The sequence below is a fragment of the Ixodes scapularis genome, unplaced genomic scaffold, assembly GCF_016920785.2.
Source record: "Ixodes scapularis isolate PalLabHiFi unplaced genomic scaffold, ASM1692078v2 PGA_scaffold7__128_contigs__length_106722199, whole genome shotgun sequence".
Taxonomy (NCBI): Eukaryota; Metazoa; Arthropoda; class Arachnida; order Ixodida; family Ixodidae; genus Ixodes; species Ixodes scapularis.
This window is the reverse complement of record NW_024609882.1, coordinates 78,540,265-78,558,383: the sequence shown is the minus strand read 5'-3', so window position 1 is coordinate 78,558,383 and position 18,119 is coordinate 78,540,265. Positions and strand designations below refer to the sequence as shown.

General features: G+C 48.8%; 1 pseudogene; it reads right to left on the bottom strand.

Moving 5' to 3' along the window:
• Nucleotides 1-10,775: 10,775 nt before the first annotated feature.
• On the bottom strand, nucleotides 10,776-12,161 carry LOC121833173 (annotated as a pseudogene).
• Between the last annotated feature and the right edge of the window lie 5,958 nt (nucleotides 12,162-18,119).

Sequence of the window (18,119 nt, the reverse complement as noted above, 5' to 3'; positions counted from 1 at the left end):
AAACCTCAAGCTGTCGTCGGCATCAGGTGTCGACGAGATAAACGCGAAATTTCTAAAAAATACCAAAATGTACTCCTCAATCATCTTGTCATCTTTGTTTCAACAATCACTTGATCATGGCGTCTTACCCGAGGACTGGAAGGTAGGGAAGGTTGTTCCAATTCACAAAGCTGGTGACCGTTTCTCCCCTTTCAATTACAGGCCAATATCTCTTACTAGCGTACCCTGCAAAATCATGGAGCACATAATTTCTTCACAGCTCTCGCGTTTCCTGGAGTGCAACTCCTTCTTTAGCCCTTTTCAACATGGATTCCGCAAATCTTTCTCGTGCGATACTCAGCTTTTAGTTTTCACCCACAACCTCCACTCGGCTCTGGACCGTGGATCTCAGACTGACTGCATCTTTCTGGACTTTGCAAAGGCTTTCGATAAGGTAACACATAAACTACTACTATACAAGCTTAGCCTACTCGGTATTGATCCATATATCTTATCTTGGTTAGAGTGTTTCCTCACTAACAGATCGCAATTTGTAACTGTCAATAACAAAAACTCGTCATCGTCCCTCGTTAAGTCCGGTGTACCACAGGGCTCTGTCCTAGGCCCCCTCTTATTCTTAGTATATATAAATGACCTACCTACTAGCATTTCCTCCTCCATAAGCGTATTTGCGGATGATTGCGTTGTTTACCGTGAAATTACTAATGACTCTGACGTACACATAATTCAATCTGATTTAAATGCAATTTCTTCCTGGTGTGATGCTTGGCACATGAAACTAAACACTATGAAGTGTAAGACAATGAGGATTTCTCGCAAAGCAGCACTCTGTCCTAACTACTTCCTATCAAATAACATCCTTGAAAACGTATCAACTTACAAATATCTAGGTGTTCATATCTCTCCTGACCTATCATGGAAAACTCACATCGAATATATTGTTAATAACAGTAACCGCATGCTTGGATATTTAAGACGTAACTTTTCTCTAGCTCCATCATCATTAAAATTACTACTTTATAAAACACTGGTGCGACCAAAACTTGAATATGCATGCTCGGTCTGGGATCCCGGTACAGAAAGCCTCATATCAGCGCTTGAAGCCATCCAAAACCGGTCAGCACGTTTTATATTATCAAACTACCATCGTACATCAAGCGTCACATCCATGAAAGCTAGTTTCTCACTGCCCCCTCTTTCCACTCGTCGCACTATCTCCCGTCTCTGTTTATTCCATAAAATTTACTATGCCAATTCACTCTTGAAAGAACAACTAATCAGTGCTCCCATCTACGTATCCTCTCGCCTCGATCACTGCTGCAAAGTTGGTATACCCACTTCCATTTCAAATTCTTTTTTCAAATCTTTCATCCCAAAAACATCTAGTGATTGGAACGGCCTTCCCTCACCCATTGCGTCCATTGGCGATTTTGTCCTCTTTAAAGAAGCTTTAACAAGTTACTATTCATGATCTGTGCCGGACTAACCATTTTCAGCGTTTTTTGTACTTCCGCTGCCCACCCCCTCTGTGATGCTTCGGCCCTGAGGGTATAATAAATAAATAAATAAATAAATATACCGAAAACAATAAAGAAACCTGCGAGACTCTATATTTGTGTCGACGACACACTTCGTACTTGAGGTTCACGAGGCTCTTGCAGCGTTAGGTCGGTGCTTTTCAAACTACGACAATGCGACCCATCACAAATAAAATATAGACCCCCCCCCCCCCCACCCCCCGCCCCCGCCATTTCATAAAGCGTGAGTCTTTTCTTCAATTTCGATGCATGAAGAGTAAGCCATAAAATGGACGATAAAATGGACGGTTGTATGAAAGTTGGAAACGCATGCTAGTTTGCATGATTGTTCCTAATGACTCATGCGAGCTTGTTTATTAGTCTTCACTTTATTAGTCTTCGGTAATAGAGAGAAGACTAAAGTGAACCCGTTTGTTAGAGCACAGTTTCTCAGAACGAGGGCGGAATTTGGACACAACTCGGTTTCAATTTAATCTTAAGTTACGGCCTCTACTTTGTTTCATCGGAGCCCTCCCTGAGAAGTGACATGGTTGTATTTTTTTCGAAATCCGTAACCGCTTCACGACCCCCACTGAGAACCACAGCTTGGGAAACACCGTGTTAGGCAATACTTGCATAGCTTAATCTATTTTGTTCTTTCCTGGTGGGCATTTAAAAACACCAAATAAAATCGTGACGCAGGATCTATAGGTTCTCAGGAATCGTGAGTGTCTATATAATTAATGCTGAATATTAAGTCTTGCCCGCTCACCTCGGCACTGTGCCTGCCCGTTTGTCCTCGGCGCTTCTTAAAAAACCGCCAGTGCGCGTGCCTTCTTCCTCCTTTCATCGCAGGTACAGGAACATACTATTTTTTTTCCTTAACTCCTTTTATCCGACCTTTTTTTTTCCGAGTACAGTATCGAAATAGTGCATTATAGTGAATTAGCATAAATATCATTATTATGTTTAGATTGCATATTGCACGCGTTGAGCGAAAGCTCGCGCTGCAGAAAGGAGGAGGAAACTAACAGGGCGTAAGACGTGTTCTTTTTCATCGTCAAAGAGCCAGCCAGACCAGTGACCCACGCCATTCTTTCGACCGACAGAGCACTCACGCTGCTAGGCTACAAGCTCGACCGCAAGCTGGGAGACTTTCAGGCCCACTTTCACGAAGACCGCCACCAGGCCCATACCGGCGCCAACCCCTGGAGCCCCACCACGGGGGCGCTGGACTTCCTGCGTCGCCAGAAATTCGGCCAGCTCGCCTACAAGCTGGGCACGTAGCCCTTCTAGCAGGTTGGTCAGGCTTCAGGTGCTCGAGACCGACCCGCTAGAAGTCAGCAGCTCGGTCAGCAGCAAATATGGCAGTCGGCAGCGAATATGGCGGCCTCGCGAAGACCACCGTCGCGAAGACCGCTGATATTCCTAGTGCTCCTCACTCTCTTCACCATACTGTTGTGTCATCATGTCCGAATCGAATGTCATGTGTCGGTTAACTGTAACGTCACTCTTTAACCTATAGATAACGCGGCTGCTATCAGTATAAAAGCAGCCATGAGTGTGCCTATGGGTTTGTTGTATTCTTGGCATCATCGAATAAACATGCAAGCTGCAGAAACTGAGTACTTCCCTAGAGGCTGAAACAGTGGCACTTCGCAGAGGTCTGTCTCTCCCGCATGAAAAAGCAAGCAAAAGTAGGCACTCTGCAGCTTTCTGTAGTCGACGCCGGAGAGAGCTAGGCTAAGTAAATTGACGTCACCGTGAACAACTATACAGCGTCCTTGAAAGTGGATTCGGGGGCCGAGGTGACGGCTGTTCCAGATTATTTCCCTCGGATTCCCCAGCGTTTGTCAAAGGTGGGAAACGCCATTCATGGACCGGGCAACCAGCCGCTTAAAGTGCTGGGTTCTTTCTCATCGACGCTGTGGTGGAACGGCGGATCTTCCAAGCAGCAGGTGTATGTCATCCGGTGTTTCAGTACTCCTTTGCTGGGCTTCTCTGCCATACAGGACCTTCAGGTCATCAAGTTCCTCGATACTGCAGCCAAGCCTGCAGTCAACCCAGGCTTCACTGAGCTCTTCACAGGTCTGGGTATGCTACCCGACGAGTACACGATCCAGCTAGAATCCAAAGCCACTCCTTTCTCATTGAGTGTACCTCGTCGTATACCCATTCCCTTACGAGAGGTCGTGAGGACGGAACTGGAGACGCTCGAGCGACAGGGCGTCATTCGTCGGGTTGAAGGCCCCACTCGGTGGTGTGCAGGAACAGTCGTCGTTCCAAAAGCTTCTGGTGGTCAACGTCTCTGCGTTGACCTTACGAAGCTCAACAAGGTCGTCCTTCGAGGACGGCACAAGCTCCCTACGGTGGACCAAGTCCTCGGACGTCTGGGAGAAGCGACTGTGTACTCCAAGTTGGACGAAAATTCCGGATTTCACCAGGTGAAACTTGGCAAGGAAAGTCAGGAGTACACCACTTTCATTACCCTCTTTGGCCGCTTCCGCTTCTGTCGTTTGCCTTTTGGACTAACGTCGGCACCAGAATACTTTAAGAAGCAGATGGCGCGCATACTGGAAGGACAGGTCGGGTGCGTCAATATGATTAACGACATTCTTGTCTTTGGACGGACGCGTGAGGAACATGACGCGCGGCTCAACCAGGTGCTTTCCCAACTATCGAAGGCTGGCATCACCCTCAACAAAGACAAGTGCGTGTTCGGAGTGTCCGAAGTCAGCTTCCTTGGAGTCGTCGTATCAGCAGAAAGTGTGAAGCCGCATCCTAGCATGATTCAGGCTGTCCAGGCGATGGAAAGGCCTGGGGATGTTGCAGGGGTCCGAAGGCTACTTGGCATGGTAAACAATGTTGAGCGTTTCGTGCCGCACATCTCGGAAATCACCGCTCCTCTTCGAGCACTTTTGTCGAAGCGCGACGTATGGGCCTGGGGTCCTGAGCAGGCGGCTGCATTCCTACGGGTGAAGAATCTTTTGAGTTCAGACTGTTGTCTCGCGTACAACCCAGTGTACCCCACAACGGTTTCGGGAGGTGCCAGCTCCTTCAATCAATCAATCAATTAATCATTAAATCTTTTTATTCTCCAGAAATTCTGGAGGGGAGCCTAGGCAAAAAGCTGTTCAAGAACAGCTTGACTGGGCTCAGGCTCCCCCGTTTACAGGCAGCAGCATTCAATAGAAAAAAAAATGAATACACAAGTACGCACACATATAGATACATGAAAATAGATACTACAATTCATTTAAAAAATTGAAAATACAACAAAAACCAACTAAATAGGATACGACAAGATGTCTTTCTTGCTAACCGAATATATATCTATGTTCTTGGTAAGACATGTATTTAACAAAGATGGAAGGATATGGCGCGGGGATTGCAGATTATACTTTGTACGTGAACGAGGGATAGCCCAAAACTTTGTACGACGTGTGCTGACGATGCTGAGGCTTTCAGTTAATTGCGAAATACGATATAAGAATTCAATAACTGATGCCGGTGCAAAACGAATGGAACAGATCAGGCGGTATTCATACAAATGCTTAATAGGGAGCGTATTATACTTAGTAAACAGAGGTTCAGTGTGATCAAAATAATGTACTTCCGCAATGTGTCATAAGACCTTTTTCTGGAGCAAAAATAATTTATTTTTATTTGTTTTAGTTGTAGTAGCCCAGATGAGATTACAGTGATTCACATGGGACTGAAATAATGCGTGAAATATTTTTAAGATGAAGTGGCAGAATACCACGACAACGAGCAAATACACCGACAATACGAGACAGTTTAGAGATCAAAAAGTTTACATGAGCGTCCCAGGTCACATGCTCCGAAAAGCATACACCTAATATTATGTGCTGGTTAAAGATTTCTATTTGCGAATTGCCAAGTAGAATTGGGCTATGAGTTAAGATAGAATTATTTACGGATCTAAAAATAATTGCTTTGCATTTCTTCGCATTAATCTTGAGCGCGTTAGCCTCCGACCATAAAAAGAAGTTCTGAAGAACAGAATTTGCGCGACATATCAATTCGTCGGCACTATCCGCAGAAAAAAAAAAAGGCTTGTATCATCGGCATAAATAATGAACTGTGCTTGGTTATCAACGCTTATATTGTAAACAGAAAGGGCCCTAATATACTTCCTTGAAGTACCCACAAGGAACATCTTGAAAAGAGGAAGCATGGTTATTAATGACAACAGATTGTTTACGATCTTTTAAGTATGACTCAATTAGCTTATGGGGTACGCCACGAACACCATAGTAGTTTAGTTTTGCCAGCAATGTTTTATGATTTTACACGTCGAAAGCTTTAGAAAAGTCGATGAACACGCCTAATGTAAGCACCTTTTTTCTATACCATGTAATATAATTTCTTTTTCCAGCAGTAAAGCTGTCTCGGTGGATTTACCTTTCCTAAATCCAAATTGAAATTCTGTTAATACAGACTGTTTAAGAAAAAAGTAATTGAGGCGCACAAAGATAATTTTCTCAGGTGCCTTAGAAAACACAGGTAGCACTGATATATGCCTGTAGTTGGTGACAACGTTTGAGTCACCACCTTTATGTATTACTGAAACTTTAGCCAATTTCGTATTAGTGGGAAATTTACCTGACGATAAGGACAGGTTATATATGTGTGTTAGGCAGGGTACGATGATATCCATCACGAATGTGACAGGTTTCGATTGTAGTTCATCAATATCTGTGCTTTTACTGTTCTTAAGTCCTAGAAAAATGTTAAATATCTCTTGGTCGTCAGTTGGGGCTAAAAAAAAGGTATGGCTACTACGCGTGAGCTTCAAAAGGGCATCGTCATTATAAGGTTTGGGCTGCAGATTTAGAAAACCCGTGTTGAAATATTCCGCCAAAGACACACCAGACATAACTTGGCCATCAATTTTTAATTCGCCTATGCGAGGAGGAATCTTACTACGATTCAGAACTTCGTTTATCATTTTCTGTAAATATCAGAGCGTTTTTTAGTAGCATCCTCGAACATACGCTTATAGTACAACGTCTTCGCTTTCCGGAGTTCAGACGTTAGGACGTTCCGAAATTTTTTAAAAGTTAACAGCTTGTCGTTATCTCTCGATGTGAGACACGATTTGTATAGGCGGGCTTTCTTTTGCATCATTTTGATGTGTATGGGTGTCGCCCAAGGTTTTCTTATTTTGTTGGTCACAGTTATAGTTTTAAATGGAAAATGTAAATTGTAAAGTCTTTGAAAACCATTTAAAAACTCGATGTACGCATCATCCACATCCAGCTTAGGATGAACTGAGCTCCAATTATGGTCCAAAACTGCATTTCTGGAGGCCAGCAGGCAACTATCTGGCATGTTGCTGAAGGTGACCGTAGCCTTTGCAACCTTTCTTTCCAGGTCATGATTAAACAGCGACAAAAAAACCGGAAGATGATCGCTAATATCAGCACACATGGTTCCAGAAGCGTGTAGTTTTGTAATGCAATTCGTGATGAAAAGATCAATTGCATTAGATGTGGTCTGGGTGATCCTAGTAGCTGACGTAATTATATTAACAAACCCACTTGAGCTGAGCACACGGTTTTTTTTTTTCATCTCCCATCGCTATGTCTCTTTCCCCTGTCCTTGCCGTTAGTACAAAGAAACCAACAATAACTTTCTGTTTTGCCTTTCTCTTTTGCTTCCTCTATCTTTTGCTGCCGTTTTTTTTTTTGTCTTCACAGTATTAGCGTTTCCCTTAGGAGGGCGTGTGTGGCGTTTCCAAGGGGTTATGGTATCGCATTTCCTAAGAATCTACCAGTAGACCTTCCTTTCATTTTTTTACGGCGAAGTAGGCTCGCCGACCTCGCTTTGTCCCAGCTTCTGACGCACGCAGACCCGCGCAGGCTTGCCGCTTCTTGCACCCCATTTCGGCCAGCCGAGCTACCCTCCATTTCACCTTATGATGCACCGCAGGAATGACTACAAGCGCGAGCTATTTGCTCTAGGGCACACCTCGGCGGCACAAGCTCTTGTGCATTAAGGGCAGCTGCCAACTCTATGAGCTCGCACTTCTAGCCTTCGCTGCCGTAATATTGGCGGCGAGATGTGCTGGTGGCGCCCTCCTATGGTTACCTTTCGTGACTTCATTACCTTGTGAACAACAAGTTTGAAGGTGTCTGTAAAGAGCATGGTGGAAGCTTGAAATCATAGCACTCTGAAACCAACACTGCCAACACCATCGAAATTGAAGTTCTTCCAGTCATCTTACTTCCGTCGATGGGAAATTCTTTGCTGACGTCATAGTCAGCTTTCGGCGTATCGTGGAAGACCGATCACAGCGACGCTTTCGATCGTTCACGTCGCCAATAGACGCTATGCACACGTGCCCGATTACAGCCGCCATTGGTGACCTTGTCCTTGCCCAGATTCCGAGCCAGCGAAGCTTCCAGAAAGCCAATGGACACAGCAGAGTCTAAAATTGCAATGACCTGCCCAGCTGTGGTCATGATGAAGCGAAGCAAACGTAACGAGTGGAAATAAAAATCGAAGGTCGGTTATGGCGGCGCCCATCCACAGCTGCTGTAAAGCACCTATTGACCTTCGCTTACTCTCGTCCCCAGCCACCTGCTACGGGTATCCGTTATGGGCGACCGAAAAATAATAAAACGTTTCAACCTCCAAATACTAAGAAAAAATAAATAAATAAAGGGGGGACAAAACGAGAGTGGGTGACATAATACTAAAAAAAAATAAGTAAAACAAGGGGGACAAAACGCGAGTGGGTAACGGCTACGCTTATATCCTAAATGTATTGTATTGGTGTGGCGACGGAAAAACAATGTTTTCGCCCATACTGGACGTGACGATATTTCGAAATGGCGGCGCCCTTGTGAAATAGGTCTATAGACGCTTTGCAGCAGCTGTGCATGGACGCCGCCATAAGTGACCTTCAGTTTTTGTTTACTCTTATTTCGTTTATTTCACTTCATCAATACCATAACAGGTCAGATTATTGCTACATTAGATTCAACTGGGTCCATTTCTAAAGCAGCGGCCTTTGTAGAGAATCGTCAACTACCGTTTCAGTTGCTCGGCATCTCGGTAAGACAAGAGAAGGTCAGCAATGGCGGCTGTAATTTGGCGCGTGTGTAAAGCGTCTATAGGGGCTGCTTCAGCTCCTCTGCCTCGTTCGCCCACCTTGCTAGCGCCTTGGACACTAGCAGCGGCATCTGCTGCCTGACGCTAGAGCCGTATATGTAGAGAGTTTTGCCATTCGTTGGGAAGTATAGAAGACAAATGAAAAGGCACCATTGGCCGAAAGCGGGCTGGGCGTGTTCCAGCGCGTCTTCAGAAATTCGAATGTGGCCAACCAGAAGCCGGAAATAATACCCTGGCGGTGGTCGCGAGAGACAAAGTTGGTAAGTGCGTCGGGGTAACTCTCGGTGACTGAAAATATTGTGCACGTGATGTTTAAATCTCGGTCATTCAATATAATGGTGGAAAAGTCAGACTAGCGGAACAATCGAAATAATACGTACGCCAAGCGCCGAGGATCTGCCGACCAAGCGGTCACACACTGTCGGAGCAAAACAGAGTTCGAGCGGCGCGTTCGTTTCTTGCATCTTTCTGTATAATCATGATCGAAACATCACGTGCAGCCTATCTGCAACCATGAAGGGTTACTACATTTCACTCTCACGCACTTATTAACACGACCAAAACTGTTTCTCGCTACCACCACTAGGGGATTCTTTTAGGCTTCTGGTTGGCCGAGAGAGCATGCCAAGCCCTCTTTCCCAGTCTGGTGCACGCCCCGGCTCTACAAGCGCCTCCCATTGACCAAAATCTCTGTATGCACGGCTCTGCCTGACGCTGCTTTTGTTGTTTCCCGGTTTCCCTCGCGAGCATTGGCTTGCGCCCCGTGACGTCGCCTCCCTCTCGCCTTTGTCCTTCAATACTCCCCTCCCCTCTACGCTGCGCGCCTCTCTTTCTACTGTTTTGTTCGCAGACGGACAGCGTCGTCTCTTCGCTGTCATGTACGTACTAATGCTAACACATGAATAAAGGAACGACGCCTCGGGTACGAGGGAACTAGGTGCTCGCATTACCGCGCAGCCAGAGACGGATGTTTATACTCTGACACCGCGCGAACGGTGGTTCATGCCAAGCTATTGGAGCTCGCCTTTTTGGCGTACTTCATAACACATTGGTGAATCTACCAAGTGTCTCAAATAGCGGCTAGGCTCTTTAAATCGACGGCAAAAATCAATTTCTTAACCTCGCATTACGACTTTGTACAGCGTTGCCCACAGGTGGTGCATTTTTTCTAGAAATATGTTCTATAAAAAAGGTTCCGAAACCGATTTTTGCTGTCGATTTAAAGAACCTGGCCGCTATTCGCAACACCAAGTATAGACCTTTCAAAAAATAAAAAAATAAGCCGGTTTTATTTTCAGTGTTCCCGCGCATGGTGCGTGATCTGCTCGCTTTCTGAAGCTACGAACACGCGCGTGCTCTGCTGACTAGATCATACGCTGGGCTGAAGACTCCTAAATATTGGAATGGTATATAGAGGCTTCAAATACGAGTCAAATTGAGCCGCCACTGCCGACCATCTCAATTCTCACCGAGATGCCGAGCCACCGAAGCGGGCGTTGACGAGCCTCCACAAAGGCCTATGCCGGGGAGAAGGACACAGTAAGCGGGAATAACCTGTCCTGCTTTGTCAATGGTGAAGTGAATTGCGAACGGAATAAGGCGAAACAAAAACTGAAGGCAAGTTATGGCAGCGCCCATGCACGGTGCCTGAATGCGTCTCTAGGGAGTATTTTGTACGCCATATTTGAGTGCGCTGTTCAATGCGCGTGCTCAGAATGAGCTCGCACTTATAGGCTTCCAAGGTCGGTGTTGTGTATTTAATCTTTACATAATATATACATTACAGCATACAGCGGGCACAACCGACCGGGTTGGGGCCAGAGCAGTCGAACGTCTCGTGCATGCGCGCGTGCACCAGTTCACCGGCATCCCTGGATATCCTCGGTTGCCAACACACAACATCCCTCCCCCCTAGGTCACATAGTCCTTTAGGTAGTCGGGACGTCGCCGTTGTCGCTGGGGACGATTTGACTGTTCTTGCGCAGGCGCTGAAGTTGGCAACACTGTTTGGTGCCTCGGTTCATGGGGTGAAGCAGGTGAACGTTGTGGGGAAGCTGGAGGTGTTGCCACTGGGTTTGACTCCTCAGGGAAGTCCGCTTGACTCGTAGATGGTGGGCACTATTCCACCGATTCATTCCTAAGCGATGGCTCGCTTGGTAAGGAGAGCTGCTGAGGTGACAGCTCTGTCGTAGGCTCCTCCTCGTCCAGGTATGTGCTCCACTCCCGTCTCCGGATTTGGTCCACGTGCCGCTTCCAGAAACGACCGTCGATGGTGCGAACCTTGTAAGACACCGGACCGGTGATCTCAGTGACGATACCGGGTAGCCACTTGGGGCCTGCTAAATAATTGCGGATGAAGACTGGTTCTCGCGGCTCGAATTCGCGTACACCTTGTCTTCCCCGCAGCGCTTGTTCCTCGTGCTTGTCCACCATCTCTGCTTGTAGGTCTGGGTGAAGCCGGTCCAGTGCAGTACGGAGTCTCCGACCCATCAACAATTCCGCCGGACTCTTTACGGTCGTTGAGTGCGGGAGAATATGCTGACTCAAAAGAAATCGGGCCAACTTGGTGGCCATGTCGCCTCCTTCCATGCGCCTGAGGACTTGTTTAGTTTCTTGGACCATGCGCTCCACTTGGCCATTTGACGATGGATGATATGGCGCCACCTTAACGTGCCGGATCTGGTTTCTCTGCAAAAAGTCTTCAAATTCTTGTGAGACGAACGCTGTCCCATTGTCCGAGACTATAGTGTCGGGAACACCGTGTGTTGCGAACAGCACTCGCAGCCTTTGACAGCTGACGACATGGATGCTATCTGGATGACTTCCAGCCATTTCGAATGCGCATCCACCACCAGAAGAAAAACCTTTCCTTGGAAGGGTCCTGCAAAATCGATGTGGATTCGGGACCATGGGTTTCTGGCAAATTCCCATGGATGCAGTCTTGCACGTGCAGGTTGCGGCCTTGTCTCCTGGCAGGGCAGGCAGGTTCGGACCTTCCTTTCGATATCTTGGTCGATACCCGGCCACCAAACTGTGCTTCTGGCAAGCGCCTTCATGCGGACGATCCCGGCATGCGTGGTATGCAGCAGCTCCAAAACCTGGTCTCTCGCTTGCTCTGGAATGATGACTCTACATCCCCACAGCAGGCATCCCCGATACTCCGACAACTCGTGCTGCCGTCGAACAAATGGCTTGAACTCGTCCGGCAGCCTGCCTTGAGGCCATCCAACCCCCGTCCAATGTCGAACTCTGGACAAGGTTGGGTCGTTCCGGGTGCATCGGGCAATCTTCTGGGCATCCCACGGAATCTCCGGCGCAGTCTCCAGCATCCGGACTTCAAAAAGTTTCTCGTCAGTTGAGCTGTCTTCCACAGTTAGAGGCAGTCGACTCAGTGCATCCGCGTTCCTGAGCTGATGAGCAGGCCTGTACTCCAGCTCGTAGTCGTAAGCCGACAACATTAACGACCATCGCAACATCCTCGGCGACAGCACTTGAGGCATCGGTTTTGCGTGATGCACGAGTCCCAGTAGAGGTTTGTGATCGGTCACGATCCGAAAATGCCGACCGTAGATGAACTTGTGGAAATTTCGTATTCCAAAACCTATCGCCAGAGCTTCCCGGTCTGTCTGTGCGTAGTTCCTTTCGGCAGCTGTCATAGTTCGAGAGCCATAGGCTACCGGTACCTCCCGGCCTTCGCTATCAACGTGGCTGAGTACCACCCCAAGTCCGTACGGAGAGGCATCACATGCCATGACTAGTGGCTGGTGGACACTGTAATGGGCAAGGGCGTCCGAAGACTGCAGTAGCTGCTTGGCCCGCAGAAAAGCCTCTGCTTCCTGCGTAGTCCATCTCCACTTATGGCCGTTGTCGAGCAGCCTGTACAAGGGCTCCAAAGTGTGTGCCGCTCCCCGTAGGAACCTGTTGTAGAAGTTGAGTGCCCCTAGGAACGCTTGCAACTCCTTCTTGCATTTTGGCTCGGGTGCCCCATGGATAGCCTTGACCTTGTCGCCTGTCGGCTGTATTCCTGCCTTTCTGACCTTGTATCCTAGGAATACAACTTCATCCACTCCAAAAACGCACTTGTCCCTTTTTAGCCGGACACCGTCGTCTTGAATTCTTTGAAGCACAGCTTGCAGACGGGTGTTGTGCTCGGCTTCATCTTTACCGCCTACCAGGATGTCATCGAGAAAAACTTGCACCCCTTCCAGCCCTTGCAGCAGCTCTTCCATGTACCTCTGAAAAATAGCGACTGCAACAGCTACTCCGAACTGTAGGCGCGTGACACGGAAAAGTCCACGGTGTGTGGTGATGGTGAGAAGGTCAGCTGTCTCAGTGTCAACTGTCAGCTGCAGGTACGCTTGGTCTAAATCAAGCTTGGAAAACCTTGCACAGCCTGCCAGCTTCGCGAAAAGTTCCTCAGGTGTGGGTAGGGGGTAGCTTTCCCAACGGACCACAGGGTTTACCGCACTCTTGTAGTCGCCACAGATTCGCACTGTGCCATCCTTTTTTACCACAGGTACTATTGGAGTCGCCCAACTGGAATGTCGGACCGGTTCCAAAATGCCTTGCCTGATGAGCTTGTCCAAGGCTTCATCCACTTTTGGTAGTAAGGCAAACGGAACTGGACGCGGTTTGAAAAACTTGGGCTGGGCAGTCGGTTCCACTTCGACTCGAACTGGTGGTCCCTTGCTCTTGCCTAGACCTGGTTGGAAAACGTCGGCGTGACGACTCAGCACTGCTGCGCTGGACGGGCTCTGATTGTTCGTTGCTTCTTCCAGCAGATTGACTCTCAGCTCAATCCCAAGAGCCTTGAACCAGTCTCGGCCAAGCAAGCCTACGCCTGCTCCCTTGATCACGACGAGACGCAGTCGTTTTTGCCGCCCTTTATAGGTGACTTGGACCATCACGGAGCCTAGCACCTTCAATTCCTGCTGGTTGTACGTGCGAAGACGTAGTTCACACGGTCGCAGCTTGTGCTTGGACAACCGCAGCTGACGCATAGTTCTCTCGTTGATCACGGAGCACACCGCTCCTGAGTCGACTTCCATCTCGAGAGGGTTCCCGTTCACTTCTACGACCACGCGGATAGCAGGTTCCTCGGCAGTCATTTGGAAGATGCCGAAAACATCCGCTGTTTCACTGTCGCGCCGCCGGCCGTTCTGGCGGCTGCCACCTGTAGGCCTAGGCGTCGGTGAGGACTGTTTCGCTTTTCGTCGACAAACTTTCACGATATGGCCCCGCTGCTTGCAAAAGTGGCACTGTGCGTGTCGAAAACGACACTCGTCTGGTGCGTGTGACCCTCCACAGCGAAAACACTTGCCAGCGTCTTGCTGTGACTTCGACGCAGTCCTTTCTCTTGCTGCCTCGGCATTAGGCTTAGCTCTCGGAGCCATTTGCTTACCAACACGACACACATCGCTGCTCTCTGCGGACGCCCCCCTGATCTTTTCTGTCTGGTGGTGGGCGTACTCTGCTGCTATCGCCTTCTCTTTGGCCACCGCGAAGGTTAGTTCCGGCTCGGAGAGAAGCCGTCGCTGAAGGGACTCTTCCCGGAGGCCGCAGACTAACCTGTCTCGGAGCATGTCGTCCAACGTTGGCCCGAAAGCGCAGTGCTCCGACAGCCGACGAAGCTCGGCGATGTAGTCGGCGATACTTTCTCCTTGACGCTGGTCGCGCTTCCCGAAGTGGAAACGCTGAACAATGGCGGACGGCCTCGGGTTGAAGTGGGCCGCCAGTCGCGAGACGATGTCGTCGTAGCTCGTCTCGGAAGGTAGAGCCGGTGAGCAGAGTGAACGAATGATGGCGTACGTTGCCGCCCCGCAGACCGTGCACAGGATTGCACGCTTCTTCTCGGCTGACTTGATCTCATTTGCGATAAGGTAGAACTCAAGTCTTTCGTGGTACAGTGGCCATGTTGCACCGGTGCTCGGTGCGAACTCTTCGATGCCGCCGAATGCCGGCGCCGCTGATGCCTTTGCTTCTGCCATGGCGCCGTGAACGGCGCTCTAGAAGGTCTTCCGCCGCAGGCTGACTCCACTTCGTCGCCAATGTTGTGTATTTAATCTTTACATAATATATACATTACAGCATACAGCGGGCACAACCGACCGGGTTGGGGCCAGAGCAGTCGAACGTCTCGTGCATGCGCGCGTGCGCCAGTTCACCGGCATCCCTGGATATCCTCGGTTGCCAACACACAACAGTCGGCAATTTTGATCTTGTGATGTTGCAAAAATACTGTAGAAACTGGCCGTCTCACCTTAACATAAAGTATCGTTAGCCGCGCATGCTAAAAGCGCGAGCTATATATGCTTTGAATGAAGCCTCAGCGGCTGCACAGCCTTCCCAGTTAGTCCGTGCTAAAATGGAACGAAGTATAAGAGCCCATCGGTAAGGGACTTAGCTGTGTCCACCAGGGAATACCCACACGAGAGAGCGTGCAGATCAAACGCAAAATCAAGACATGTCCTGTACGGAGAGAAAGTCAGAATGAAAGGAGGAGATGAGTGCGTGGGGCGAGGTCAGAGCGCCGAGCTCTGATTGGAAGGATAGTGGGTAGACGCCAGGTCTAGCTGCCCTTGTCACTTCCCACTGTTTCTATCCAAGCAGAGCGAACAAGAGCGTTGTCGGCACCTCGAGTAGAGAATCTTGCGTTCGAACCCCCGTGTGCGGAGTTCGGACGCAAGGTTTCCGGCCTTGAAGGACTTACCTGCCGTTCTTATCCTGCCAGTGACTACATAGCAGCTTTGAAAGCGTGGCACTCTACGAGGCGACGATCTCCCCGCGACGGCGGCGCCTACCAACGAGCGCAGTATATAGGCCCGTAGCTCCCAAGCTCTGAGCAGCGCTCCAAGCGAGCAAAGTAGAATATTTGGCTCGCGTTTCGAACATGCGTCAATACGCTTCCCCACTATAGTTTTTTCTACTCCGTTCCATTCGAAGTGCCAGCGTAGCAGTCTACAAGAGCGAGCTGCGAGCTTTCAGTACAGTGCTTTCAGTGTCCCTGCCAAGCACGCGTGCTTGTCCAGTGCGTGCATCGTTGGGGGAACGTGCTTTTGCGAGTAGCTTCGGCTTCGCTATAACGTAAAGTGAAACATACGTGCTCGCGGAAGCTATGAAAGAAAGCAAAGATGAAAAGAATGTTTAATAAAACGCTGCGGCCGCGAGCTGCAAATTTTTTTTTAGACGTTTTCTTATTGCGCATCTACAGATGCTGAGAGATGCTTTTATTCGAACGTGGCGCGTGCAAAATAAAATCGAACGTTGCAGCGCCACACGGATGGTGCAAGCTGCTTAACGTGGTCACGTCTTGCGTAAGTCTTCCGGACGCGCTCGCGCCCCCTGCCCCAGAGCAACGGGTCTATACGAAGCAACGCCAAAGAAGCTCTTGCGGCTTGTAAATCATTTTTCCTTCGAATCACGCCTTAAGGCGCGCGCCCGTAGCGTTATCTGGTCCTTGAAAATAATCTGCTACAGCTCTAGTGCCACTCGAGTAACAGACCATAACAACCGGCACCAAGCATTCTCAAGCACGTGCAGCACGTATGCGGAGGTATCTTTGGCAGGCTTGCAATCTTTTGTGCTGCACTTAAGGGAGGATCGGTGGCCGAATGGGCTACAGCTCATCAGGGTCGCTAAACTCGTCAAACACAAGGACTCTTTGAGTTTGAACCACGGTGTAAGATACACTCTTTACATGAGGACACGGTGGGGCTGAACGAGCGGCGCGAGGAATCAGATAGTGTTCGTTCAACGGGCATCCGAAAGGCTGCATCATTCCGCTGCCACAGTGCCCGCAGCTGACAGTGTCACCGGCGGCCAAACGGCGAAACTGTGTGAGAGCGGAAAAAAATATCTCGTTGCCATGACACCCCGGTACACCGCGGTCTTTCTGCACGTGCGACAACCTCGCTGGAGCTCTGCGTGTGTGGTACATGAGGCGGCACGAGCCGTCTTGTACGTGCCCACGCCTTAAGGCACCACGGTGTAAGATAATACTCTTCAGGTAAGGACAGCGCGCTCCTCGCGACGTGCCCGATAAAGTTCGCTCTTCACTCCCTCTCACTATGGTTTCAAGCGGCGCAGGCGGGTGGCTCGTCGACCCGTGGGCACGAGCCGTCTTGTACGTGCCCACGGGTCGACGAGCCACCCGCCTGCGCCGCTTGAAACCATAGTGAGAGGGAGTGAAGAGCGAACTTTATCGGGCACGTCGCGAGGAGCGCGCTGTCCTTACCTGAAGAGTATTATCTTACACCGTGGTTTGAACATAGCGCATGAGCGGAAGAGCCGAAGGATTGCCGCGAAGTTTCTTTGTTCACAAACCCTTAGATCCGTTTACCTTTGTTACGTTTTTCATCGAAGGGGCTCGAAATTCCGATTGGATGACTTTATCAAGAAATCGTGATTTAATAAATCACGATTTCTTTAATAAATACGTTTTCTCACTCACTCCTACCACTGCCTAGGCGGCGCCGAACAAGAGAGGCACCAGAGAGCCCACCGAGACGACCTTGGTTCATACGATTGACGCCACGACAAAGATTACCAGCTGGAACAAACATGTTTGATGGCCTCCAAAAAACACGGGTGTGATTTCATTCTAAAGTCAACATCGTTGAAGTTGACAGTCTGATATCGTCGGGGGGATCGGTGGCCGAGTGGAAGCGCACGCTAAAGCGCACACCGGCTGGGAGCACGTGGAGCGAAAGCTCGCGCTGCAGAACCCAGAGATCCTGGGTTCAGCCCCCGCCCCATACCTATTTCGATATGAATGAGCATCGTACCGGAGTGCGGTTGTGTATCACCGCTGCGTGGTGCACGTTAAAGAGCTCAGGATAGCGGTTGCACTGCACTGGCTGAATTTTTCATCTACAGCTGGGAGACAAGTCGCCCGTTGAGGCTGACTGAGCTCTACGCTGTATAAACATACACACACCCCAATGTCTTTTTTTTTCTGATATCGTTCTTATTTTCGCCAAACAACCAGAACTTACTAAAAAGGCTTTCTTTAATTTATCTCGGCCTTTTGAATATGATCAAAGTGTATCCCGACGAAAGAAGGTCAGAACCGGTCGAGTATATTTGTTCGCTTACGGGCAGATTTTGCTTTGTTGCAGCTGTCGCCCCATCGGTGGGATAAAATAATTTTAGTGCTCTTTTCTAAGTAGATTGCCAAAAGCGTCGGTGAGGTCGGCTTGCCAAGATGAGCCAAACTGAGATTATTTCTGCTTTCAGCAAAAAAAAAAAAAACAAAAAAAAACAACAAAAACAGTAACGTCAGGTTGTGAATATCGAGGGTTATGTTTGAAGAACGTGAAGACCCCATGCTTCCATCGTGCAGAATCAAACTTGTCACCGTCAATTCGAACAAGAATCATTGAATTTGTCGTTCCCATGTGGTAATAATGACCCTGACATCAAGGGTAGATACAGAATAGGGAGTATTCACTAGACGCCATATTT